This window comes from Copadichromis virginalis, linkage group LG3, assembly GCF_057382275.1.
Source record: "Copadichromis virginalis isolate Kocher_CV1m ecotype Utaka linkage group LG3, C_Virginalis_male_GT1.1, whole genome shotgun sequence".
Classification (NCBI taxonomy): Eukaryota; Metazoa; Chordata; class Actinopteri; order Cichliformes; family Cichlidae; genus Copadichromis; species Copadichromis virginalis.
The window spans coordinates 59,110,999-59,138,420 of NC_140620.1; the positions used below are offsets into that span (position 1 = coordinate 59,110,999).

Sequence of the window (27,422 nt, forward strand, 5' to 3'; positions counted from 1 at the left end):
TGTCTTCGTAACTTCAGGTACTTGCCACCTAATCACTTGAATCCATAAATTGAGACATTGTGCTGGGGCCAGCAGCTTACGGCCATACCACCCTGAGCACGCCCGACCTCGTCTGATCTCGGAAGCTAAGCAGGGCTGGGCTTGGTTAGTACTTGGATGGGAGACTACCTGGGAATACCTGGTGCTGTAAGCCTTTCATTTTCATGTCATTGAACCGCTTTTGATCCAGAGAAGGTGTGTATTAAAAGACCAAAAGCAGCTGCCCATTAATGAGGGCACATTAACGACATTGCTTTTGGCTGTTTTCCAATGTCTTGTGCTGCTAGCTGATGCCACCTACACCACACCACGGCCTTATTTGCTGGCTGAGGCCACATACACCAAACCAGGGCCTTAGTTGCTATTGAGGCCACTTACACCACACCAGGGCCTGTGGCTGCTGGCTGAGGCCACCTACACCACACCAGGGCCTTAGTTGCTATTGAGGCCAATTACACCACACCAGGGTCTGTGGCTCTTGCTCAGGCCACTTACACCACACCAGGGCCTGTGGCACTGGCTGAGGCCACTTACACCACACCAGGGCCTGTGGCTGCTGGCTTAGGCCACCTACACCACACCAGGGCCTTAGTTGCTATTGAGGCCAATTACACCACACAAGGGCCTGTGGCTGCTGGCTGAGGCCACCTACACCACACCAGGGCCTGTGGCTGCTGGCTGAGGCCACTTACACCACACCAGTGCCTGTGGCTTCTGGCTGAGGCGACTTACACCACACCAGGGCCTGTGGCTGCTGGCTGAGGCCACTTACACCACACCAAGGCCTGTGGCTCTTGCTCAGGCCACTCACATCACACCAGGCCCTGCGCTTCTGGCCGAGGCCATCTTCACCAAACCAGGCCCTGTGCTCCTTGCTGTGGCCATGTACAACACACCAGGCCCTGTGCTGGTTCCTGAGGCCATCTTCAACAATCCAGGGCCTGTGCTGTTGGATAAATGCCAAACTGAGCCTTTGGGTTAGGGTATTATGCAAACATGCAGGTATGGTTATAGCATTGTCTTCGTAACTTCAGGTACTTGCCACCTAATCACTTGAATCCATAAATTGAGACATTGTGCTGGAGCCAACAGCTTACGGCCATACCACCCTGAGCACGCCCGACCTCGTCTGATCTCGGAAGCTAAGCAGGGCTGGGCTTGGTTAGTACTTGGATGGGAGACTGCCTGGGAATACCTGGTGCTGTAAGCCTTTGATTTTCATGTCATTGAACCGCTTTTGATCCAGAGAAGGGGTGTATTAAAAGACCAAAAGCAGCTGCCCATTAATGAGGGCACATTAACGACACTGCTTTTGGCTCTTTTCCAATGTCTTGTGCTGCTAGCTGATGCAACCTACACCACACAAGGGCCTGAGTGACCGGCTGGGGCCACTTACACCACATCAGGGCCTGTGGCTCTGGCTGAGGCCACTTTCACCACACCAGGGCCTGTGGCTCTGGCTGAGGCCACTTTCACCACACCAGGGCCTGTGGCTGCTGGCTGAGGCCACCTACACCACACCAGGGCATTAGTTGCTATTGAGGCCAATTACACCACACCAGGGTCTGTGGCTCTTGCTCAGGCCACTTACACCACACCAGGGCCTGTGGCTCTTGCTCAGGCCACTTACACCACACCAGGGCCTGTGGCTGCTGGCTGAGGCCACCTACACCACACCAGGGCATTAGTTGCTATTGAGGCCAATTACACCACACCAGGGTCTGTGGCTCTTGCTCAGGCCACTTACACCACACCAGGGCCTGTGGCTCTTGCTCCGGCCACTTACACCACACCAGGGCCTGTGGCACTGGCTGAGGCCACTTACACCACACCAGGGCCTGTGGCTGCTGGCTGAGGCCAATTATACCACACCAGGGTCTGTGGCTCTTGCTCAGGCCACTTACACCACACCAGGGCCTGTGGCACTGGCTGAGGCCACTTACACCACACCAGGGCCTGTGGCTGCTGGCTGAGGCCACTTACACCACACCAGGGCCTGTGGCTGCTGGCTGAGGCCACTTACACCACACCAGGGCCTGTGGCTGCTGGCTGATGCCACCTACACCACACCAGGGCCTGAGTGACCGGCTGGGGCCACTTACACCACATCAGGGCCTGTGGCTCTGGCTGAGGCCACTTACACCACACCAGGGCCTGTGGCTGCTGGCTGAGGCCAGTTACACCACACCAGAGCCTGTGGCTGCTGGCTGAAGCCACTTACACCACACCAGGGCCTTAGTTGCTATTGAGGCCACTTACACCACACCAGGGCCTGTGGCTGCTGGCTGAGGCCACCTACACCACACCAGGGCCTGTGGCTGCTGGCTGAGGCCACTTACACCACACCAGGGCCTGTGGCTGCTGGCTGAAGCCACTTACACCATACCAGGGCCTTAGTTGCTATTGAGGCCACTTACACCACACCAGGGCCTGTGGCTGCTGGCTGAGGCCACCTACACCACACCAGGGCCCTTTTGCTGCTGGCTGAGGCCACTTACACCACACCAGTGCCTGTGGCTTCTGGCTGAGGCCACTTACACCACACCAGGGCCTATGGCTGCTGGCTGAGGCCACTTACACCACACCAGGGCCTGTGGCTCTTGCTCAGGCCACTCACATCACACCAGGCCCTGCGCTTCTGGCCGAGGCCATCTTCACCAAACCAGGCCCTGTGGTTCTTGCTCAGGCCACTTACACCACACCAGGGCCTTATTTGCTATTGAGGCCACTTACACCACACCAGGGCCTGTGGCACTTGCTCAGGCCACTTACACCACACCAGGGCCTGTGGCACTTGCTCAGGCCACTTACACCACACCAGGGCCTGTGGCTGCTGGCTGAGGCCACTTACACCACACCAGGGCCTGTGGCTCTTGCTCAGGCCACTTACACCACACCAGGGCCTGTGGCTGCTGGCTGAGGCCACTTACACCACACCAGGGCCTGTGGCTGCTGGCTGAGGCCACCTACACCACACCAGGGCCTGTGGCTGCTGGCTGAGGCCACCTACACCACACCAGGGCCTGTGGCTGCTGGCTGAGGCCACTTACACCACACCAGTGCCTGTGGCTTCTGGCTGAGGCGACTTACACCACACCAGGGCCTGTGGCTGCTGGCTGAGGCCACTTACACCACACCAAGGCCTGTGGCTCTTGCTCAGGCCACTCACATCACACCAGGCCCTGCACTTCTGGCCGAGGCCATCTTCACCAAACCAGGCCCTGTGCTCCTTGCTGTGGCCATGTACAACACACCAGGCCCTGTGCTGGTTCCTGAGGCCATCTTCAACAATCCAGGGCCTGTGCTGTTGGATAAATGCCAAACTGAGCCTTTGGGTTAGGGTATTATGCAAACATGCAGGTATGGTTATAGCATTGTCTTCGTAACTTCAGGTACTTGCCACCTAATCACTTGAATCCATAAATTGAGACATTGTGCTGGAACCAGCAGCTTACGGCCATACCACCCTGAGCACGCCCGACCTCGTCTGATCTCGGAAGCTAAGCAGGGCTGGGCTTGGTTAGTACTTGGATGGGAGACTGCCTGGGAATACCTGGTGCTGTAAGCCTTTGATTTTCATGTCATTGAACCGCTTTTGATCCAGAGAAGGGGTGTATTAAAAGACCAAAAGCAGCTGCCCATTAATGAGGGCACATTAACGACACTGCTTTTGGCTGTTTTCCAATGTCTTGTGCTGCTAGCTGATGCCACCTACACCACACCAGGGCCTGAGTGACCGGCTGGGGCCACTTACACCACATCAGGGCCTGTGGCTCTGGCTGAGGCCACTTACACCACACCAGGGCCTGTGGCTGCTGGCTGAGGCCAGTTACACCACACCAGAGCCTGTGGCTGCTGGCTGAAGCCACTTACACCACACCAGGGCCTTAGTTGCTATTGAGGCCACTTACACCACACCAGGGCCTGTGGCTGCTGGCTGAGGCCACCTACACCACACCAGGGCCTGTGGCTGCTGGCTGAGGCCACTTACACCACACCAGGGCCTGTGGCTGCTGGCTGAAGCCACTTACACCACACCAGGGCCTTAGTTGCTATTGATGCCACTTACACCACACCAGGGCCTGTGGCTGCTGGCTGAGGCCACCTACACCACACCAGGGCCCTTTTGCTGCTGGCTGAGGCCACTTACACCACGCCAGTGCATGTGGCTCCTGGCTGAGGCCACTTACACCACACCAGGGCCTGTGGCTGCTGAATGAGGCCACTTACACCACACCAGGGCCTGTGGCTCTTGCTCAGGCCACTCACATCACACCAGGCCCTGCGCTTCTGGCCGAGGCCATCTTCACCAAACCAGGCCCTGTGGTTCTTGCTCAGGCCACTTACACCACACCAGGGCCTTATTTGCTATTGAGGCCACTTACACCACACCAGGGCCTGTGGCTCTGGCTTAGGCCACTTACACCACACCAGGGCCTGTGGCTGCTGGCTGAGGCCACTCACACCACACCACACCAGGGCCTGTGGCTGCTAGCTGAGGCCACTTACACCACACAAGGGCTTGTGGCTGCTTGCTGAGGCCACCTACACCACACCAGGGCCTGTGGCTCTTGCTCAGGCCACTTACACCACACCAGGGCCTGTGGCTCTTGCTCAGGCCACTTACACCACACCAGGGCCTGTGGCTCTTGCTCAGGCCACTCATATCACACCAGGCCCTGTGCTTCTGGCTGAGGCCACTTAGACCACACCAGGGCCTGTGGCTGCTGGCTGAGGCCACTTACACCACACCAGGGCCTGTGGCTGCTGGCTGAGGCCATCTACACCACACCAGGGCCTGTGGCTGCTGGCTGAGGCGACTTACACCACACCAGGGCCCTTTTGCTGCTGGCTGAGGCCACTTACACCACACCAGTGCCTGTGGCTTCTGGCTGAGGCGACTTACACCACACCAGGGCCCTTTTGCTGCTGGCTGAGGCCACTTACACCACACCAGTGCCTGTGGCTGCTGGCTGAGGCCACTTACACCACACCAGGGCCTGTGGCTTCTGGCCGAGGCCATCTTCACCAAACCAGGCCCTGTGGCTCTTGCTCAGGCCACTTACACCACACCAGGGCCTGTGGCTCTGGCTTAGGCCACTTACACCACACCAGGGCCTGTGGCTGCTGGCTGAGGCCACCTACACCACACCAGGGCCTTAGTTGCTATTGAGGCCAATTACACCACACCAGGGTCTGTGGCTCTTGCTCAGGCCACTTACACCACACCAGGGCCTGTGGCACTGGCTGAGGCCACTTACACCACACCAGTGCCTGTGGCTGCTGGCTTAGGCCACCTACACCACACCAGGGCCTTAGTTGCTATTGAGGCCAATTACACCACACAAGGGCCTGTGGCTGCTGGCTGAGGCCACCTACACCACACCAGGGCCTGTGGCTGCTGGCTGAGGCCACTTACACCACACCAGGGCCCTTTTGCTGCTGGCTGAGGCCACTTACACCACACCAGTGCCTGTGGCTTCTGGCTGAGGCGACTTACACCACACCAGGGCCTGTGGCTGCTGGCTGAGGCCACTTACACCACACCAGGGCCTGTGGCTGCTGGCTGAGGCCACCTACACCACACCAGGGCCTTAGTTGCTATTGAGGCCAATTACACCACACCAGGGTCTGTGGCTCTTGCTCAGGCCACTTACACCACACCAGGGCCTGTGGCACTGGCTGAGGCCACTTACACCACACCAGGGCCTGTGGCTGCTGGCTGAGGCCACCTACACCACACCAGGGCCTTAGTTGCTATTGAGGCCAATTACACCACACAAGGGCCTGTGGCTGCTGGCTGAGGCCACCTACACCACACCAGGGCCTGTGGCTGCTGGCTGAGGCCACTTACAACACACCAGGGCCTGTGGCTCTTGCTCAGGCCACTCATATCACACCAGGCCCTGTGCTTCTGGCCGAGGCCATGTTCACCAAACCAGGCCCTGTGCTGCTTGCTGTGGCCATGTACAACACACCAGGCCCTGTGCTGGTTCCTGACGCCATCTTCAACAATCCAGGGCCTGTGCTGTTGGATAAATGCCAAACTGAGCCTTTGGGTTAGGGTATTATGCAAACATGCAGGTATGGTTATAGGATTGTCTTCGTAACTTCAGGTACTTGCCACCTAATCACTTGAATCCATAAATTGAGACATTGTGCTGGGGCCAGCAGCTTACGGCCATACCACCCTGAGCACGCCCGACCTCGTCTGATCTCGGAAGCTAAGCAGGGCTGGGCTTGGTTAGTACTTGGATGGGAGACTGCCTGGGAATACCTGGTGCTGTAAGCCTTTCATTTTCATGTCATTGAACCGCTTTTGATCCAGAGAAGGGGTGTATTAAAAGACCAAAAGCAGCTGCCCATTAATGAGGGCACATTAATGACATTGCTTTTGGCTGTTTTCCAATGTCTTGTGCTGCTAGCTGATGCCACCTACACCACACCACGGCCTTATTTGCTGGCTGAGGCCACATACACCAAACCAGGGCCTTAGTTGCTATTGAGGCCAATTACACCACACCAGGGCCTGTGGCTCTTGCTCAGGCCACTTACACCACACCAGGGCCTGTGGCTCTTGCTCAGGCCACTTACACCACACCAGGGCCTGTGGCTCTTGCTCAGGCCACTTACACCACACCAGGGCCTGTGGCTCTTTCTCAGGCCACTCATACCACACCAGGCCCTGTGCTTCTGGCTGAGGCAACTTAGACCACACCAGGGCCTGTGGCTGCTGGCTGAGGCCACTTACACCACACCAGGGCCTGTGGCTGCTGGCTGAGGCCATCTACACCACACCAGGGCCTGTGGCTGCTGGCTGAGGCGACTTACACCACACCAGGGCCCTTTTGCTGCTGGCTGAGGCCACTTACACCACACCAGTGCCTGTGGCTTCTGGCTGAGGCGACTTACACCACACCAGGGCCTGTGGCTGCTGGCTGAGGCCACTTACACCACACCAGGGCCTGTGGCTGCTGGCTTAGGCCACCTACACCACACCAGGGCCTTAGTTGCTATTGAGGCCAATTACACCACACCATGGTCTGTGGCTCTTGCTCAGGCCACTTACACCACACCAGGGCCTGTGGCACTGGCTGAGGCCACTTACACCACACCAGGGCCTGTGGCTGCTGGCTGAGGCCACTTACACCACACAAGGGCTTGTGGCTGCTGGCTGAGGCCACCTACACCACACCAGGGCCTGTGGCTCTTGCTCAGGCCACTTACACCACACCAGGGCCTGTGGCTCTTGCTCAGGCCACTTACACCACACCAGGGCCTGTGGCTCTTGCTCAGGCCACTCATATCACACCAGGCCCTGTGCTTCTGGCTGAGGCCACTTAGACCACACCAGGGCCTGTGGCTGCTGGCTGAGGCCACTTACACCACACCAGGGCCTGTGGCTGCTGGCTGAGGCCATCTACACCACACCAGGGCCTGTGGCTGCTGGCTGAGGCGACTTACACCACACCAGGGCCCTTTTGCTGCTGGCTGAGGCCACTTACACCACACCAGTGCCTGTGGCTTCTGGCTGAGGCGACTTACACCACACCAGGGCCCTTTTGCTGCTGGCTGAGGCCACTTACACCACACCAGTGCCTGTGGCTGCTGGCTGAGGCCACTTACACCACACCAGGGCCTGTGGCTTCTGGCCGAGGCCATCTTCACCAAACCAGGCCCTGTGGCTCTTGCTCAGGCCACTTACACCACACCAGGGCCTGTGGCTCTGGCTTAGGCCACTTACACCACACCAGGGCCTGTGGCTGCTGGCTGAGGCCACCTACACCACACCAGGGCCTTAGTTGCTATTGAGGCCAATTACACCACACCAGGGTCTGTGGCTCTTGCTCAGGCCACTTACACCACACCAGGGCCTGTGGCACTGGCTGAGGCCACTTACACCACACCAGGGCCTGTGGCTGCTGGCTTAGGCCACCTACACCACACCAGGGCCTTAGTTGCTATTGAGGCCAATTACACCACACAAGGGCCTGTGGCTGCTGGCTGAGGCCACCTACACCACACCAGGGCCTGTGGCTGCTGGCTGAGGCCACTTACACCACACCAGGGCCCTTTTGCTGCTGGCTGAGGCCACTTACACCACACCAGTGCCTGTGGCTTCTGGCTGAGGCGACTTACACCACACCAGGGCCTGTGGCTGCTGGCTGAGGCCACTTACACCACACCAGGGCCTGTGGCTGCTGGCTGAGGCCACCTACACCACACCAGGGAATTAGTTGCTATTGAGGCCAATTACACCACACCAGGGTCTGTGGCTCTTGCTCAGGCCACTTACACCACACCAGGGCCTGTGGCTCTTGCTCAGGCCACTTACACCACACCAGGGCCTGTGGCTGCTGGCTGAGGCCACTTACACCACACCAGGGCCTGTGGCTGCTGGCTGAGGCCACCTACACCACACCAGGGCCTGTGGCTGCTGGCTGAGGCCACCTACACCACACCAGGGCCTGTGGCTGCTGGCTGAGGCCACTTACACCACACCAGTGCCTGTGGCTTCTGGCTGAGGCGACTTACACCACACCAGGGCCTGTGGCTGCTGGCTGAGGCCACTTACACCACACCAAGGCCTGTGGCTCTTGCTCAGGCCACTCACATCACACCAGGCCCTGCGCTTCTGGCCGAGGCCATCTTCACCAAACCAGGCCCTGTGCTCCTTGCTGTGGCCATGTACAACACACCAGGCCCTGTGCTGGTTCCTGAGGCCATCTTCAACAATCCAGGGCCTGTGCTGTTGGATAAATGCCAAACTGAGCCTTTGGGTTAGGGTATTATGCAAACATGCAGGTATGGTTATAGCATTGTCTTCGTAACTTCAGGTACTTGCCACCTAATCACTTGAATCCATAAATTGAGACATTGTGCTGGAGCCAGCAGCTTACGGCCATACCACCCTGAGCACGCCCGACCTCATCTGATCTCGGAAGCTAAGCAGGGCTGGGCTTGGTTAGTACTTGGATGGGAGACTGCCTGGGAATACCTGGTGCTGTAAGCCTTTGATTTTTCATGTCATTGAACCGCTTTTGATCCAGAGAAGGGGTGTATTAAAAGACCAAAAGCAGCTGCCCATTAATGAGGGCACATTAACGACACTGCTTTTGGCTCTTTTCCAATGTCTTGTGCTGCTAGCTGATGCAACCTACACCACACAAGGGCCTGAGTGACCGGCTGGGGCCACTTACACCACATCAGGGCCTGTGGCTCTGGCTGAGGCCACTTTCACCACACCAGGGCCTGTGGCTGCTGGCTGAGGCCACCTACACCACACCAGGGCATTAGTTGCTATTGAGGCCAATTACACCACACCAGGGTCTGTGGCTCTTGCTCAGGCCACTTACACCACACCAGGGCCTGTGGCTCTTGCTCAGGCCACTTACACCACACCAGGGCCTGTGGCTGCTGGCTGAGGCCACCTACACCACACCAGGGCATTAGTTGCTATTGAGGCCAATTACACCACACCAGGGTCTGTGGCTCTTGCTCAGGCCACTTACACCACACCAGGGCCTGTGGCTCTTGCTCAGGCCACTTACACCACACCAGGGCCTGTGGCTCTGGCTGAGGCCACTTACACCACACCAGGGCCTGTGGCTGCTGGCTGAGGCCACTTACACCACACCAGGGCCTGTGGCTGCTGGCTGAGGCCAGTTACACCACACCAGAGCCTGTGGCTGCTGGCTGAAGCCACTTACACCACACCAGGGCCTTAGTTGCTATTGAGGCCACTTACACCACACCAGGGCCTGTGGCTGCTGGCTGAGGCCACCTACACCACACCAGGGCCTGTGGCTGCTGGCTGAGGCCATTTACACCACACCAGGGCCTGTGGCTGCTGGCTGAAGCCACTTACACCACACCAGGGCCTTAGTTGCTATTGAGGCCACTTACACCACACCAGGGCCTGTGGCTGCTGGCTGAGGCCACCTACACCACACCAGGGCCCTTTTGCTGCTGGCTGAGGCCACTTACACCACACCAGTGCCTGTGGCTTCTGGCTGAGGCCACTTACACCACACCAGGGCCTGTGGCTGCTGGCTGAGGCCACTTACACCACACCAGGGCCTGTGGCTCTTGCTCAGGCCACTCACATCACACCAGGCCCTGCGCTTCTGGCCGAGGCCATCTTCACCAAACCAGGCCCTGTGGTTCTTGCTCAGGCCACTTACACCACACCAGGGCCTTATTTGCTATTGAGGCCACTTACACCACACCAGGGCCTGTGGCTCTGGCTTAGGCCACTTACACCACACCAGGGCCTGTGGCACTGGCTGAGGCCACTTAGACCACACCAGGGCCTGTGGCTGCTGGCTGAGGCCACTTACACCACACCAGGGCCTGTGGCTCTTGCTCAGGCCACTTACACCACACCAGGGCCTGTGGCACTGGCTGAGGCCACTTAGACCACACCAGGGCCTGTGGCTGCTGGCTGAGGCCACTCACACCACACCAGGGCCTGTGGCTGCTACCTGAGGCCACTTACACCAAACCAGGGCCTGTGGCTGCTTGCTGAGGCCATCTTCACCAAACCAGGCCCTGTGGCTGCTGGCTGAGGCCACTTACACCACACAAGGGCCTTAGTTGCTATTGAGGCCAATTACACCACACCAGGGTATGTGGCTCTTGCTCAGGCCACTTACACCACACCAGGGCCTTAGTTGCTATTGAGGCCAATTACACCACACCAGGGCCTGTGGCACTGGCTGAGGCCACTTACACCACACCAGGGCCTGTGGCTGCTGGCTGAGGCCACTTACACCACACCAGGGCCTGTGGCTGCTGGCTGAGGCCACCTACACCACACCAGGGCCTTAGTTGCTATTGAGGCCAATTACACCACACAAGGGCCTGTGGCTGCTGGCTGAGGCCACCTACACCACACCAGGGCCTGTGGCTGCTGGCTGAGGCCACTTACAACACACCAGGGCCTGTGGCTCTTGCTCAGGCCACTCATATCACACCAGGCCCTGTGCTTCTGGCCGAGGCCATCTTCACCAAACCAGGCCCTGTGCTGCTTGCTGTGGCCATGTACAACACACCAGGCCCTGTGCTGGTTCCTGACGCCATCTTCAACAATCCAGGGCCTGTGCTGTTGGATAAATGCCAAACTGAGCCTTTGGGTTAGGGTATTATGCAAACATGCAGGTATGGTTATAGGATTGTCTTCGTAACTTCAGGTACTTGCCACCTAATCACTTGAATCCATAAATTGAGACATTGTGCTGGGGCCAGCAGCTTACGGCCATACCACCCTGAGCAGGCCCGACCTCGTCTGATCTCGGAAGCTAAGCAGGGCTGGGCTTGGTTAGTACTTGGATGGGAGACTGCCTGGGAATACCTGGTGCTGTAAGCCTTTCATGTCATTGAACCGCTTTTGATCCAGAGAAGGGGTGTATTAAAAGACCAAAAGCAGCTGCCCATTAATGAGGGCACATTAACGACATTGCTTTTGGCTGTTTTCCAATGTCTTGTGCTGCTAGCTGATGCCACCTACACCACACCACGGCCTTATTTGCTGGCTGAGGCCACATACACCAAACCAGGGCCTTAGTTGCTATTGAGGCCACTTACACCACACCAGGGCCTGTGGCTGCTGGCTGAGGCCACCTACACCACACCAGGGCCTTAGTTGCTATTGAGGCCAATTACACCACACCAGGGTCTGTGGCTCTTGCTCAGGCCACTTACACCACACCAGGGCCTGTGGCACTGGCTGAGGCCACTTACACCACACCAGGGCCTGTGGCTGCTGGCTTAGGCCACCTACACCACACCAGGGCCTTAGTTGCTATTGAGGCCAATTACACCACACAAGGGCCTGTGGCTGCTGGCTGAGGCCACCTACACCACACCAGGGCCTGTGGCTGCTGGCTGAGGCCACTTACACCACACCAGTGCCTGTGGCTTCTGGCTGAGGCGACTTACACCACACCAGGGCCTGTGGCTGCTGGCTGAGGCCACTTACACCACACCAAGGCCTGTGGCTCTTGCTCAGGCCACTCACATCACACCAGGCCCTGCGCTTCTGGCCGAGGCCATCTTCACCAAACCAGGCCCTGTGCTCCTTGCTGTGGCCATGTACAACACACCAGGCCCTGTGCTGGTTCCTGAGGCCATCTTCAACAATCCAGGGCCTGTGCTGTTGGATAAATGCCAAACTGAGCCTTTGGGTTAGGGTATTATGCAAACATCCAGGTATGGTTATAGCATTGTCTTCGTAACTTCAGGTACTTGCCACCTAATCACTTGAATCCATAAATTGAGACATTGTGCTGGAGCCAACAGCTTACGGCCATACCACCCTGAGCACGCCCGACCTCGTCTGATCTCGGAAGCTAAGCAGGGCTGGGCTTGGTTAGTACTTGGATGGGAGACTGCCTGGGAATACCTGGTGCTGTAAGCCTTTGATTTTCATGTCATTGAACCGCTTTTGATCCAGAGAAGGGGTGTATTAAAAGACCAAAAGCAGCTGCCCATTAATGAGGGCACATTAACGACACTGCTTTTGGCTCTTTTCCAATGTCTTGTGCTGCTAGCTGATGCAACCTACACCACACAAGGGCCTGAGTGACCGGCTGGGGCCACTTACACCACATCAGGGCCTGTGGCTCTGGCTGAGGCCACTTTCACCACACCAGGGCCTGTGGCTCTGGCTGAGGCCACTTTCACCACACCAGGGCCTGTGGCTGCTGGCTGAGGCCACCTACACCACACCAGGGCATTAGTTGCTATTGAGGCCAATTACACCACACCAGGGTCTGTGGCTCTTGCTCAGGCCACTTACACCACACCAGGGCCTGTGGCTCTTGCTCAGGCCACTTACACCACACCAGGGCCTGTGGCTGCTGGCTGAGGCCACCTACACCACACCAGGGCATTAGTTGCTATTGAGGCCAATTACACCACACCAGGGTCTGTGGCTCTTGCTCAGGCCACTTACACCACACCAGGGCCTGTGGCTCTTGCTCAGGCCACTTACACCACACCAGGGCCTGTGGCACTGGCTGAGGCCACTTACACCACACCAGGGCCTGTGGCTGCTGGCTGAGGCCAATTATACCACACCAGGGTCTGTGGCTCTTGCTCAGGCCACTTACACCACACCAGGGCCTGTGGCACTGGCTGAGGCCACTTACACCACACCAGGGCCTGTGGCTGCTGGCTGAGGCCACTTACACCACACCAGGGCCTGTGGCTGCTGGCTGAGGCCACTTACACCACACCAGGGCCTGTGGCTGCTGGCTGATGCCACCTACACCACACCAGGGCCTGAGTGACCGGCTGGGGCCACTTACACCACATCAGGGCCTGTGGCTCTGGCTGAGGCCACTTACACCACACCAGGGCCTGTGGCTGCTGGCTGAGGCCAGTTACACCACACCAGAGCCTGTGGCTGCTGGCTGAAGCCACTTACACCACACCAGGGCCTTAGTTGCTATTGAGGCCACTTACACCACACCAGGGCCTGTGGCTGCTGGCTGAGGCCACCTACACCACACCAGGGCCTGTGGCTGCTGGCTGAGGCCACTTACACCACACCAGGGCCTGTGGCTGCTGGCTGAAGCCACTTACACCACACCAGGGCCTTAGTTGCTATTGAGGCCACTTACACCACACCAGGGCCTGTGGCTGCTGGCTGAGGCCACCTACACCACACCAGGGCCCTTTTGCTGCTGGCTGAGGCCACTTACAACACACCAGTGCATGTGGCTTCTGGCTGAGGCCACTTACACCACACCAGGGCCTGTGGCTGCTGGCTGAGGCCACTTACACCACACCAGGGCCTGTGGCTCTTGCTCAGGCCACTCACATCACACCAGGCCCTGCGCTTCTGGCCGAGGCCATCTTCACCAAACCAGGCCCTGTGGTTCTTGCTCAGGCCACTTACACCACACCAGGGCCTGTGGCTCTGGCTTAGGCCACTTACACCACACCAGGGCCTGTGGCTCTGGCTTAGGCCACTTACACCACACCAGGGCCTGTGGCACTGGCTGAGGCCACTTAGACCACACCAGGGCCTGTGGCTGCTGGCTGAGGCCACTCACACCACACCAGGGCCTGTGGCTGCTAGCTGAGGCCACTTACACCAAACCAGGGCCTGTGGCTGCTTGCTGAGGCCATCTTCACCAAACCAGGCCCTGTGCTGCTTGCTGTGGCCATGTAAAACACACCAGGTCCTGTGCTGGTTCTTGAGGCCATCTTCAACAATCCAGGGCCTGTGCTGTTGGATAAATGCCAAACTGAGCCTTTTGGTTAGGGTATTATGCAAACATGAAGGTATGGTTATAGGATTGTCTTCGTAACTTCAGGTACTTGCCACCTAATCACTTGAATCCATAAATTGAGACATTGTGCTGGGGCCAGCAGCTTAAGGCCATACCACCCTGAGCACACCTGACCTCGTCTGATCTCGGAAGCTAAGCAGGGCTGCGCTTGGTTAGTACTTGGATGGGAGACTGCCTGGGAATACCTGGTGCTGTAAGCCTTTCATTTTCATGTCATTGAACCGCTTTTGATCCAGAGAAGGGGTGTATTAAAAGACCAGAAGCAGCTCCCCATTAATGAGGGCACATTAACGACATTGCTTTTGGCTGTTTTCCAATGTCTTGTGCTGCTAGCTGATGCCACATACACCACACCAGGGCCTGAGTGACCGGCTGGGGCCACTTACACCACATCAGGGCCTGTTGCTCTGGCTGAGGCCACTTACACCACACCAGGGCCTGTGGCTGCTGGCTGAGGCCACCTACACCACACCAGGGCCTTAGTTGCTATTGAGGCCAATTACACCACACCAGGGTATGTGGCTCTTGCTCAGGCCACTTACACCACACCAGGGCCTTAGTTGCTATTGAGGCCAATTACACCACACCAGGGCCTGTGGCTCTTGCTCAGGCCACTCACATCACACCAGGCCCTGCGCTTCTGGCCGAGGCCATCTTCACCAAACCAGGCCCTGTGCTGCTAGCTGTGGCCATGTACAACACACCAGGCCCTGTGCTGGTTCCTGAGGCCATCTTCAACAATCCAGGGCCTGTGCTGTTGGATAAATGCTAAACTGAGCCTTTGGGTTAGGGTATTATGCAAACATGAAGGTAGGGTTATAGGATTGTCTTCGTAACTTCAGGTACTTGCCACCTAATCACCTGAATCCATAAATTGAGACATTGTGCTGGGGCCAGCAGCTTACGGCCATACCACCCTGAGCACGCCCGACCTCGTCTGATCTCGGAAGCTAAGCAGGGCTGGGCTTGGTTAGTACTTGGATGGGAGACTGCCTGGGAATACCTGGTGCTGTAAGCCTTTCATTTTCATGTCATTGAACCGCTTTTGATCCAGAGAAGGGGTGTATTAAAAGACCAAAAGCAGCTCCCCATTAATGAGGGCACATTAACGACATTGCTTTTGGCTGTTTTCCAATGTCTTGTGCTGCTAGCTGATGCCACTTACACCACACCAGGGCCTGTGGCTGCTGGCTGAGGCCACTTACACCACACCAGGGCCTGTGGCTGCTGGCTGAGGCCACCTACACCACACCAGGGCCTTAGTTGCTATTGAGGCCAATTACACCACACCAGGGTCTGTGGCTCTTGCTCAGGCCACTTACACCACACCAGGGCCTGTGGCACTGGCTGAGGCCACTTACACCACACCAGGGCCTGTGGCTGCTGGCTGAGGCCACCTACACCACACCAGGGCCTTAGTTGCTATTGAGGCCAATTACACCACACAAGGGCCTGTGGCTGCTGGCTGAGGCCACCTACACCACACCAGGGCCTGTGGCTGCTGGCTGAGGCCACTTACAACACACCAGGGCCTGTGGCTCTTGCTCAGGCCACTCATATCACACCAGGCCCTGCGCTTCTGGCCGAGGCCATCTTCACCAAACCAGGCCCTGTGCTGCTTGCTGTGGCCATGTACAACACACCAGGCCCTGTGCTGGTTCCTGACGCCATCTTCAACAATCCAGGGCCTGTGCTGTTGGATAAATGCCAAACTGAGCCTTTGGGTTAGGGTATTATGCAAACATGCAGGTATGGTTATAGGATTGTCTTCGTAACTTCAGGTACTTGCCACCTAATCACTTGAATCCATAAATTGAGACATTGTGCTGGGGCCAGCATCTTACGGCCATACCACCCTGAGCACGCCCGACCTCGTCTGATCTCGGCAGCTAAGCAGGGCTGGGCTTGGTTAGTACTTGGATGGGAGACTGCCTGGGAATACCTGGTGCTGTAAGCCTTTCATTTTCATGTCATTGAACCGCTTTTGATCCAGAGAAGGGGTGTATTAAAAGACCAAAAGCAGCTGCCCATTAATGAGGGCACATTAACGACATTGCTTTTGGCTGTTTTCCAATGTCTTGTGCTGCTAGCTGATGCCACCTACACCACACCACGGCCTTATTTGCTGGCTGAGGCCACATACACCAAACCAGGGCCTTAGTTGCTATTGAGGCCAATTACACCACACCAGGGCCTGTGGCTCTTGCTCAGGCCACTTACACCACACCAGGGCCTGTGGCTCTTGCTCAGGCCACTTACACCACACCAGGGCCTGTGGCTCTTTCTCAGGCCACTCATATCACACCAGGCCCTGTGCTTCTGGCTGAGGCAACTTAGACCACACCAGGGCCTGTGGCTGCTGGCTGAGGCCACTTACACCACACCAGGGCCTGTGGCTGCTGGCTGAGGCGACTTACACCACACCAGGGCCCTTTTGCTGCTGGCTGAGGCCACTTACACCACACCAGTGCCTGTGGCTTCTGGCTGAGGCCACTCACACCACACCAGGGCCTGTGGCTGCTAGCTGAGGCCACTTACACCACACCAGGGCCTGTGGCTCTTGCTCAGGCCACTTACACCACACCAGGGCCTGTGGCTGCTGGCTGAGGCCACTTACACCACACCAGGGCCTGTGGCTGCTGGCTGAGGCCACCTACACCACACCAGGGCCTGTGGCTGCTGGCTGAGGCCACCTACACCACACCAGGGCCTGTGGCTGCTGGCTGAGGCCACTTACACCACACCAGTGCCTGTGGCTTCTGGCTGAGGCGACTTCCACCACACCAGGGCCTGTGGCTGCTGGCTGAGGCCACTTACACCACACCAAGGCCTGTGGCTCTTGCTCAGGCCACTCACATCACACCAGGCCCTGCGCTTCTGGCCGAGGCCATCTTCACCAAACCAGGCCCTGTGCTCCTTGCTGTGGCCATGTACAACACACCAGGCCCTGTGCTGGTTCCTGAGGCCATCTTCAACAATCCAGGGCCTGTGCTGTTGGATAAATGCCAAACTGAGCCTTTGGGTTAGGGTATTATGCAAACATGCAGGTATGGTTATAGCATTGTCTTCGTAACTTCAGGTACTTGCCACCTAATCACTTGAATCCATAAATTGAGACATTGTGCTGGAGCCAGCAGCTTACGGCCATACCACCCTGAGCACGCCCGACCTCGTCTGATCTCGGAAGCTAAGCAGGGCTGGGCTTGGTTAGTACTTGGATGGGAGACTGCCTGGGAATACCTGGTGCTGTAAGCCTTTCATTTTCATGTCATTGAACCGCTTTTGATCCAGAGAAGGGGTGTATTAAAAGACCAAAAGCAGCTGCCCATTAATGAGGGCACATTAACGACACTGCTTTTGGCTGTTTTCCAATGTCTTGTGCTGCTAGCTGATGCCACCTACACCACACCAGGGCCTGAGTGACCGGCTGGGGCCACTTACACCACATCAGGGCCTGTGGCTCTGGCTGAGGCCACTTACACCACACCAGGGCCTGTGGCTGCTGGCTGAGGCCAGTTACACCACACCAGAGCCTGTGGCTGCTGGCTGAAGCCACTTACACCACACCAGGGCCTGTGGCTGCTGGCTGAGGCCACCTACACCACACCAGGGCCTGTGGCTGCTGGCTGAGGCCACTTACACCACACCAGGGCCTGTGGCTGCTGGCTGAGGCGACTTATACCACACCAGGGCCTGTGGCTGCTGGCTGAGGCGACTTATACCACACCAGGGCCCTTTTGCTGCTGGCTGAGGCCACTTACACCACACCAGTGCCTGTGGCTTCTGTCTGAGGCGACTTACACCACACCAGGGCCTGTGGCTGCTGGCTGAGGCCAATTATACCACACCAGGGTCTGTGGCTCTTGCTCAGGCCACTTACACCACACCAGGGCCTGTGGCACTGGCTGAGGCCACTTACACCACACCAGGGCCTGTGGCTGCTGGCTGAGGCCACTTACACCACAACAGGGCCTGTGGCTGCTGGCTGAGGCCACTTACACCACACCAGGGCCTGTGGCTGCTGGCTGAGGCCACCTACACCACACCAGGGCCTGTGGCTGCTGGCTGAGGCGACTTACACCACACCAGGGCCCTTTTGCTGCTGGCTGAGGCCACTTACACCACACCAGTGCCTGTGGCTTCTGGCTGAGGCGACTTACACCACACCAGGGCCTGTGGCTGCTGGCTGATGCCACCTACACCACACCAGGGCCTGAGTGACCGGCTGGGGCCACTTACACCACATCAGGGCCTGTGGCTGCTGGCTGAGGCCAGTTACACCACACCAGAGCCTGTGGCTGCTGGCTGAAGCCACTTACACCACACCAGGGCCTTAGTTGCTATTGAGGCCACTTACACCACACCAGGGCCTGTGGCTGCTGGCTGAGGCCACCTACACCACACCAGGGCCTGTGGCTGCTGGCTGAGGCCACTTACACCACACCAGGGCCTGTGGCTGCTGGCTGAAGCCACTTACACCATACCAGGGCCTTAGTTGCTATTGAGGCCACTTACACCACACCAGGGCCTGTGGCTGCTGGCTGAGGCCACCTACACCACACCAGGGCCCTTTTGCTGCTGGCTGAGGCCACTTACACCACACCAGTGCCTGTGGCTTCTGGCTGAGGCCACTTACACCACACCAGGGCCTGTGGCTGCTGGCTGAGGCCACTTACACCACACCAGGGCCTGTGGCTCTTGCTCAGGCCACTCACATCACACCAGGCCCTGCGCTTCTGGCCGAGGCCATCTTCACCAAACCAGGCCCTGTGGTTCTTGCTCAGGCCACTTACACCACACCAGGGCCTTATTTGCTATTGAGGCCACTTACACCACACCAGGGCCTGTGGCACTTGCTCAGGCCACTTACACCACACCAGGGCCTGTGGCACTTGCTCAGGCCACTTACACCACACCAGGGCCTGTGGCTGCTGGCTGAGGCCACTTACACCACACCAGGGCCTGTGGCTCTTGCTCAGGCCACTTACACCACACCAGGGCCTGTGGCTGCTGGCTGAGGCCACTTACACCACACCAGGGCCTGTGGCTGCTGGCTGAGGCCACCTACACCACACCAGGGCCTGTGGCTGCTGGCTGAGGCCACCTACACCACACCAGGGCCTGTGGCTGCTGGCTGAGGCCACTTACACCACACCAGTGCCTGTGGCTTCTGGCTGAGGCGACTTACACCACACCAGGGCCTGTGGCTGCTGGCTGAGGCCACTTACACCACACCAAGGCCTGTGGCTCTTGCTCAGGCCACTCACATCACACCAGGCCCTGCACTTCTGGCCGAGGCCATCTTCACCAAACCAGGCCCTGTGCTCCTTGCTGTGGCCATGTACAACACACCAGGCCCTGTGCTGGTTCCTGAGGCCATCTTCAACAATCCAGGGCCTGTGCTGTTGGATAAATGCCAAACTGAGCCTTTGGGTTAGGGTATTATGCAAACATGCAGGTATGGTTATAGCATTGTCTTCGTAACTTCAGGTACTTGCCACCTAATCACTTGAATCCATAAATTGAGACATTGTGCTGGAACCAGCAGCTTACGGCCATACCACCCTGAGCACGCCCGACCTCGTCTGATCTCGGAAGCTAAGCAGGGCTGGGCTTGGTTAGTACTTGGATGGGAGACTGCCTGGGAATACCTGGTGCTGTAAGCCTTTCATTTTCATGTCATTGAACCGCTTTTGATCCAGAGAAGGGGTGTATTAAAAGACCAAAAGCAGCTGCCCATTAATGAGGGCACATTAACGACACTCCTTTTGGCTGTTTTCCAATGTCTTGTGCTGCTAGCTGATGCCACCTACACCACACCAGGGCCTGAGTGACCGGCTGGGGCCACTTACACCACATCAGGGCCTGTGGCTCTGGCTGAGGCCACTTACACCACACCAGGGCCTGTGGCTGCTGGCTGAGGCCAGTTACACCACACCAGAGCCTGTGGCTGCTGGCTGAAGCCACTTACACCACACCAGGGCCTTAGTTGCTATTGAGGCCACTTACACCACACCAGGGCCTGTGGCTGCTGGCTGAGGCCACCTACACCACACCAGGGCCTGTGGCTGCTGGCTGAGGCCACTTACACCACACCAGGGCCTGTGGCTGCTGGCTGAAGCCACTTACACCACACCAGGGCCTTAGTTGCTATTGATGCCACTTACACCACACCAGGGCCTGTGGCTGCTGGCTGAGGCCACCTACACCACACCAGTGCCTGTGGCTTCTGGCTGAGGCGACTTACACCACACCAGGGCCTGTGGCTGCTGGCTGAGGCCACTTACACCACACCAGGGCCTGTGGCTGCTGGCTTAGGCCACCTACACCACACCAGGGCCTTAGTTGCTATTGAGGCCAATTACACCACACCATGGTCTGTGGCTCTTGCTCAGGCCACTTACACCACACCAGGGCCTGTGGCACTGGCTGAGGCCACTTACACCACACCAGGGCCTGTGGCTGCTGGCTGAGGCCACTTACACCACACAAGGGCTTGTGGCTGCTGGCTGAGGCCACCTACACCACACCAGGGCCTGTGGCTCTTGCTCAGGCCACTTACACCACACCAGGGCCTGTGGCTCTTGCTCAGGCCACTTACACCACACCAGGGCCTGTGGCTCTTGCTCAGGCCACTCATATCACACCAGGCCCTGTGCTTCTGGCTGAGGCCACTTAGACCACACCAGGGCCTGTGGCTGCTGGCTGAGGCCACTTACACCACACCAGGGCCTGTGGCTGCTGGCTGAGGCCATCTACACCACACCAGGGCCTGTGGCTGCTGGCTGAGGCGACTTACACCACACCAGGGCCCTTTTGCTGCTGGCTGAGGCCACTTACACCACACCAGTGCCTGTGGCTTCTGGCTGAGGCGACTTACACCACACCAGGGCCCTTTTGCTTCTGGCTGAGGCAACTTAGACCACACCAGGGCCTGTGGCTGCTGGCTGAGGCCACTTACACCACACCAGGGCCTGTGGCTGCTGGCTGAGGCCATCTACACCACACCAGGGCCTGTGGCTGCTGGCTGAGGCGACTTACACCACACCAGGGCCCTTTTGCTGCTGGCTGAGGCCACTTACACCACACCAGTGCCTGTGGCTTCTGGCTGAGGCGACTTACACCACACCAGGGCCTGTGGCTGCTGGCTGAGGCCACTTACACCACACCAGGGCCTGTGGCTGCTGGCTTAGGCCACCTACACCACACCAGGGCCTTAGTTGCTATTGAGGCCAATTACACCACACCATGGTCTGTGGCTCTTGCTCAGGCCACTTACACCACACCAGGGCCTGTGGCACTGGCTGAGGCCACTTACACCACACCAGGGCCTGTGGCTGCTGGCTGAGGCCACTTACACCACACAAGGGCTTGTGGCTGCTGGCTGAGGCCACCTACACCACACCAGGGCCTGTGGCTCTTGCTCAGGCCACTTACACAACACCAGGGCCTGTGGCTCTTGCTCAGGCCACTTACACCACACCAGGGCCTGTGGCTCTTGCTCAGGCCACTCATATCACACCAGGCCCTGTGCTTCTGGCTGAGGCCACTTAGACCACACCAGGGCCTGTGGCTGCTGGCTGAGGCCACTTACACCACACCAGGGCCTGTGGCTGCTGGCTGAGGCCATCTACACCACACCAGGGCCTGTGGCTGCTGGCTGAGGCGACTTACACCACACCAGGGCCCTTTTGCTGCTGGCTGAGGCCACTTACACCACACCAGTGCCTGTGGCTTCTGGCTGAGGCGACTTACACCACACCAGGGCCCTTTTGCTGCTGGCTGAGGCCACTTACACCACACCAGTGCCTGTGGCTGCTGGCTGAGGCCACTTACACCACACCAGGGCCTGTGGCTTCTGGCCGAGGCCATCTTCACCAAACCAGGCCCTGTGGCTCTTGCTCAGGCCACTTACACCACACCAGGGCCTGTGGCTCTGGCTTAGGCCACTTACACCACACCAGGGCCTGTGGCTGCTGGCTGAGGCCACCTACACCACACCAGGGCCTTAGTTGCTATTGAGGCCAATTACACCACACCAGGGTCTGTGGCTCTTGCTCAGGCCACTTACACCACACCAGGGCCTGTGGCACTGGCTGAGGCCACTTACACCACACCAGGGCCTGTGGCTGCTGGCTTAGGCCACCTACACCACACCAGGGCCTTAGTTGCTATTGAGGCCAATTACACCACACAAGGGCCTGTGGCTGCTGGCTGAGGCCACCTACACCACACCAGGGCCTGTGGCTGCTGGCTGAGGCCACTTACACCACACCAGGGCCCTTTTGCTGCTGGCTGAGGCCACTTACACCACACCAGTGCCTGTGGCTTCTGGCTGAGGCGACTTACACCACACCAGGGCCTGTGGCTGCTGGCTGAGGCCACTTACACCACACCAGGGCCTGTGGCTGCTGGCTGAGGCCACCTACACCACACCAGGGAATTAGTTGCTATTGAGGCCAATTACACCACACCAGGGTCTGTGGCTCTTGCTCAGGCCACTTACACCACACCAGGGCCTGTGGCTCTTGCTCAGGCCACTTACACCACACCAGGGCCTGTGGCTGCTGGCTGAGGCCACTTACACCACACCAGGGCCTGTGGCTGCTGGCTGAGGCCACCTACACCACACCAGGGCCTGTGGCTGCTGGCTGAGGCCACCTACACCACACCAGGGCCTTAGTTGCTATTGAGGCCAATTACACCACACCAGGGTCTGTGGCTCTTGCTCAGGCCACTTACACCACACCAGGGCCTGTGGCACTGGCTGAGGCCACTTACACCACACCAGGGCCTGTGGCTGCTGGCTTAGGCCACCTACACCACACCAGGGCCTTAGTTGCTATTGAGGCCAATTACACCACACAAGGGCCTGTGGCTGCTGGCTGAGGCCACCTACACCACACCAGGGCCTGTGGCTGCTGGCTGAGGCCACTTACACCACACCAGTGCCTGTGGCTTCTGGCTGAGGCGACTTACACCACACCAGGGCCTGTGGCTGCTGGCTGAGGCCACTTACACCACACCAAGGCCTGTGGCTCTTGCTCAGGCCACTCACATCACACCAGGCCCTGCGCTTCTGGCCGAGGCCATCTTCACCAAACCAGGCCCTGTGCTCCTTGCTGTGGCCATGTACAACACACCAGGCCCTGTGCTGGTTCCTGAGGCCATCTTCAACAATCCAGGGCCTGTGCTGTTGGATAAATGCCAAACTGAGCCTTTGGGTTAGGGTATTATGCAAACATGCAGGTATGGTTATAGCATTGTCTTCGTAACTTCAGGTACTTGCCACCTAATCATTTGAATCCATAAATTGAGACATTGTGCTGGAGCCAACAGCTTACGGCCATACCACCCTGAGCACGCCCGACCTCGTCTGATCTCGGAAGCTAATCAGGGCTGGGCTTGGTTAGTACTTGGATGGGAGACTGCCTGGGAATACCTGGTGCTGTAAGCCTTTGATTTTCATGTCATTGAACCGCTTTTGATCCAGAGAAGGGGTGTATTAAAAGACCAAAAGCAGCTGCCCATTAATGAGGGCACATTAACGACACTGCTTTTGGCTCTTTTCCAATGTCTTGTGCTGCTAGCTGATGCAACCTACACCACACAAGGGCCTGAGTGACCGGCTGGGGCCACTTACACCACATCAGGGCCTGTGGCTCTGGCTGAGGCCACTTTCACCACACCAGGGCCTGTGGCTCTGGCTGAGGCCACTTTCACCACACCAGGGCCTGTGGCTGCTGGCTGAGGCCACCTACACCACACCAGGGCATTAGTTGCTATTGAGGCCAATTACACCACACCAGGGTCTGTGGCTCTTGCTCAGGCCACTTACACCACACCAGGGCCTGTGGCTCTTGCTCAGGCCACTTACACCACACCAGGGCCTGTGGCTGCTGGCTGAGGCCACCTACACCACACCAGGGCATTAGTTGCTATTGAGGCCAATTACACCACACCAGGGTCTGTGGCTCTTGCTCAGGCCACTTACACCACACCAGGGCCTGTGGCTCTTGCTCAGGCCACTTACACCACACCAGGGCCTGTGGCACTGGCTGAGGCCACTTACACCACACCAGGGCCTGTGGCTGCTGGCTGAGGCCAATTATACCACACCAGGGTCTGTGGCTCTTGCTCAGGCCACTTACACCACACCAGGGCCTGTGGCACTGGCTGAGGCCACTTACACCACACCAGGGCCTGTGGCTGCTGGCTGAGGCCACTTACACCACACCAGTGCCTGTGGCTTCTGGCTGAGGCCACTTACACCACACCAGGGCCTGTGGCTGCTGGCTGAGGCCACTTACAAAACACCAGGGCCTGTGGCTCTTGCTCAGGCCACTCACATCACACCAGGCCCTGCGCTTCTGGCCGAGGCCATCTTCACCAAACCAGGCCCTGTGGTTCTTGCTCAGGCCACTTACACCACACCAGGGCCTTATTTGCTATTGAGGCCACTTACACCACACCAGGGCCTGTGGCACTTGCTCAGGCCACTTACACCACACCAGGGCCTGTGGCACTTGCTCAGGCCACTTACACCACACCAGGGCCTGTGGCTGCTGGCTGAGGCCACTTACACCACACCAGGGCCTGTGGCTCTTGCTCAGGCCACTTACACCACACCAGGGTCTGTGGCTCTTGCTCAGGCCACTTACACCACACCAGGGCCTGTGGCACTGGCTGAGGCCACTTACACCACACCAGGGCCTGTGGCTGCTGGCTGAGGCCACTTACACCACACCAGGGCCTGTGGCTGCTGGCTGAGGCCACTTACACCACACCAGGGCCTGTGGCTGCTGGCTGAGGCCACCTACACCACACCAGGGCCTGTGGCTGCTGGCTGAGGCGACTTACACCACACCAGGGCCCTTTTGCTGCTGGCTGAGGCCACTTAGACCACACCAGTGCCTGTGGCTTCTGGCTGAGGCGACTTACACCACACCAGGGCCTGTGGCTGCTGGCTGATGCCACCTACACCACACCAGGGCCTGAGTGACCGGCTGGGGCCACTTACACCACATCAGGGCCTGTGGCTGCTGGCTAAGGCCAGTTACACCACACCAGAGCCTGTGGCTGCTGGCTGAAGCCACTTACACCACACCAGGGCCTTAGTTGCTATTGAGGCCACTTACACCACACCAGGGCCTGTGGCTGCTGGCTGAGGCCACCTACACCACACCAGGGCCTGTGGCTGCTGGCTGAGGCCACTTACACCACACCAGGGCCTGTGGCTGCTGGCTGAAGCCACTTACACCACACCAGGGCCTTAGTTGCTATTGAGGCCACTTACACCACACCAGGGCCTGTGGCTGCTGGCTGAGGCCACCTACACCACACCAGGGCCCTTTTGCTGCTGGCTGAGGCCACTTACACCACACCAGTGCCTGTGGCTTCTGGCTGAGGCCACTTACACCACACCAGGGCCTGTGGCTGCTGGCTGAGGCCACTTACAAAACACCAGGGCCTGTGGCTCTTGCTCAGGCCACTCACATCACACCAGGCCCTGCGCTTCTGGCCGAGGCCATCTTCACCAAACCAGGCCCTGTGGTTCTTGCTCAGGCCACTTACACCACACCAGGGCCTTATTTGCTATTGAGGCCACTTACACCACACCAGGGCCTGTGGCACTTGCTCAGGCCACTTACACCACACCAGGGCCTGTGGCACTTGCTCAGGCCACTTACACCACACCAGGGCCTGTGGCTGCTGGCTGAGGCCACTTACACCACACCAGGGCCTGTGGCTCTTGCTCAGGCCACTTACACCACACCAGGGCCTGTGGCTGCTGGCTGAGGCCACTTACACCACACCAGGGCCTGTGGCTGCTGGCTGAGGCCACCTACACAACACCAGGGCCTGTGGCTGCTGGCTGAGGCCACCTACACCACACCAGGGCCTGTGGCTGCTGGCTGAGGCCACTTAGACCACACCAGTGCCTGTGGCTTCTGGCTGAGGCGACTTACACCACACCAGGGCCTGTGGCTGCTGGCTGAGGCCACTTACACCACACCAAGGCCTGTGGCTCTTGCTCAGGCCACTCACATCACACCAGGCCCTGCGCTTCTGGCCGAGGCCATCTTCACCAAACCAGGCCCTGTGCTCCTTGCTGTGGCCATGTACAACACACCAGGCCCTGTGCTGGTTCCTGAGGCCATCTTCAACAATCCAGGGCCTGTGCTGTTGGATAAATGCCAAACTGAGCCTTTGGGTTAGGGTATTATGCAAACATGCAGGTATGGTTATAGCATTGTCTTCGTAACTTCAGGTACTTGCCACCTAATCACTTGAATCCATAAATTGAGACATTGTGCTGGAGCCAGCAGCTTACGGCCATACCACCGTGAGCACGCCCGACCTCGTCTGATCTCGCAAGCTAAGCAGGGCTGGGCTTGGTTAGTACTTGGATGGGAGACTGCCTGGGAATACCTGGTGCTGTAAGCCTTTCATTTTCATATCATTGAACCGCTTTTGATCCAGAGAAGGGGTGTATTAAAAGACCAAAAGCAGCTGCCCATTAATGAGGGCACATTAACGACACTGCTTTTGGCTGTTTTCCAATGTCTTGTGCTGCTAGCTGATGCCACCTACACCACACCAGGGCCTGAGTGACCGGCTGGGGCCACTTACACCACATCAGGGCCTGTGGCTGCTGGCTGAGGCCAGTTACACCACACCAGAGCCTGTGGCTGCTGGCTGAAGCCACTTACACCACACCAGGGCCTTAGTTGCTATTGAGGCCACTTACACCACACCAGGGCCTGTGGCTGCTGGCTGAGGCCACCTACACCACACCAGGGCCTGTGGCTGCTGGCTGAGGCCACTTACACCACACCAGGGCCTGTGGCTGCTGGCTGAAGCCACTTACACCACACCAGGGCCTTAGTTGCTATTGATGCCACTTACACCACACCAGGGCCTGTGGCTGCTGGCTGAGGCCACCTACACCACACCAGGGCCCTTTTGCTGCTGGCTGAGGCCACTTACACCACACCAGTGCATGTGGCTCCTGGCTGAGGCCACTTACACCACACCAGGGCCTGTGGCTGCTGAATGAGGCCACTTACACCACACCAGGGC

General features: G+C 58.4%; 10 non-coding genes and 4 pseudogenes across 10 annotated transcripts; all 14 read left to right on the forward strand.

The window, feature by feature from the left end:
- Positions 1-74: 74 nt before the first annotated feature.
- Positions 75-193, forward strand: LOC146716195 (5S ribosomal RNA). The gene has a single exon (XR_014919745.1). It is a non-coding gene; the product is annotated as a 5S ribosomal RNA (ribosomal RNA).
- A 937-nt stretch (positions 194-1,130) lies between these two features.
- LOC146716196 (5S ribosomal RNA) lies at positions 1,131-1,249 on the forward strand. The gene has a single exon (XR_014919716.1). It is a non-coding gene; the product is annotated as a 5S ribosomal RNA (ribosomal RNA).
- Positions 1,250-3,488: 2,239 nt separating this feature from the next.
- LOC146716197 (5S ribosomal RNA) lies at positions 3,489-3,607 on the forward strand. The gene has a single exon (XR_014919717.1). It is a non-coding gene; the product is annotated as a 5S ribosomal RNA (ribosomal RNA).
- A 2,605-nt stretch (positions 3,608-6,212) lies between these two features.
- LOC146716198 (5S ribosomal RNA) lies at positions 6,213-6,331 on the forward strand. Its single transcript, XR_014919718.1, has one exon. It is a non-coding gene; the product is annotated as a 5S ribosomal RNA (ribosomal RNA).
- Positions 6,332-8,933: 2,602 nt separating this feature from the next.
- Positions 8,934-9,052, forward strand: LOC146716199 (5S ribosomal RNA). The gene has a single exon (XR_014919589.1). It is a non-coding gene; the product is annotated as a 5S ribosomal RNA (ribosomal RNA).
- Positions 9,053-11,288: 2,236 nt separating this feature from the next.
- On the forward strand, positions 11,289-11,407 carry LOC146716200 (5S ribosomal RNA; annotated as a pseudogene).
- A 931-nt stretch (positions 11,408-12,338) lies between these two features.
- Positions 12,339-12,457, forward strand: LOC146716201 (5S ribosomal RNA). Its single transcript, XR_014919719.1, has one exon. It is a non-coding gene; the product is annotated as a 5S ribosomal RNA (ribosomal RNA).
- Positions 12,458-14,420: 1,963 nt separating this feature from the next.
- Positions 14,421-14,539, forward strand: LOC146716202 (5S ribosomal RNA; annotated as a pseudogene).
- Positions 14,540-15,238: 699 nt separating this feature from the next.
- On the forward strand, positions 15,239-15,357 carry LOC146716203 (5S ribosomal RNA). Its single transcript, XR_014919720.1, has one exon. It is a non-coding gene; the product is annotated as a 5S ribosomal RNA (ribosomal RNA).
- An 820-nt stretch (positions 15,358-16,177) lies between these two features.
- LOC146716204 (5S ribosomal RNA) lies at positions 16,178-16,296 on the forward strand (annotated as a pseudogene).
- Positions 16,297-17,475: 1,179 nt separating this feature from the next.
- LOC146716205 (5S ribosomal RNA) lies at positions 17,476-17,594 on the forward strand. The gene has a single exon (XR_014919721.1). It is a non-coding gene; the product is annotated as a 5S ribosomal RNA (ribosomal RNA).
- A 2,292-nt stretch (positions 17,595-19,886) lies between these two features.
- On the forward strand, positions 19,887-20,005 carry LOC146716206 (5S ribosomal RNA). The gene has a single exon (XR_014919722.1). It is a non-coding gene; the product is annotated as a 5S ribosomal RNA (ribosomal RNA).
- A 3,672-nt stretch (positions 20,006-23,677) lies between these two features.
- On the forward strand, positions 23,678-23,796 carry LOC146716207 (5S ribosomal RNA). The gene has a single exon (XR_014919917.1). It is a non-coding gene; the product is annotated as a 5S ribosomal RNA (ribosomal RNA).
- A 2,871-nt stretch (positions 23,797-26,667) lies between these two features.
- Positions 26,668-26,786, forward strand: LOC146716208 (5S ribosomal RNA; annotated as a pseudogene).
- The last annotated feature ends 636 nt before the right edge of the window (positions 26,787-27,422 follow it).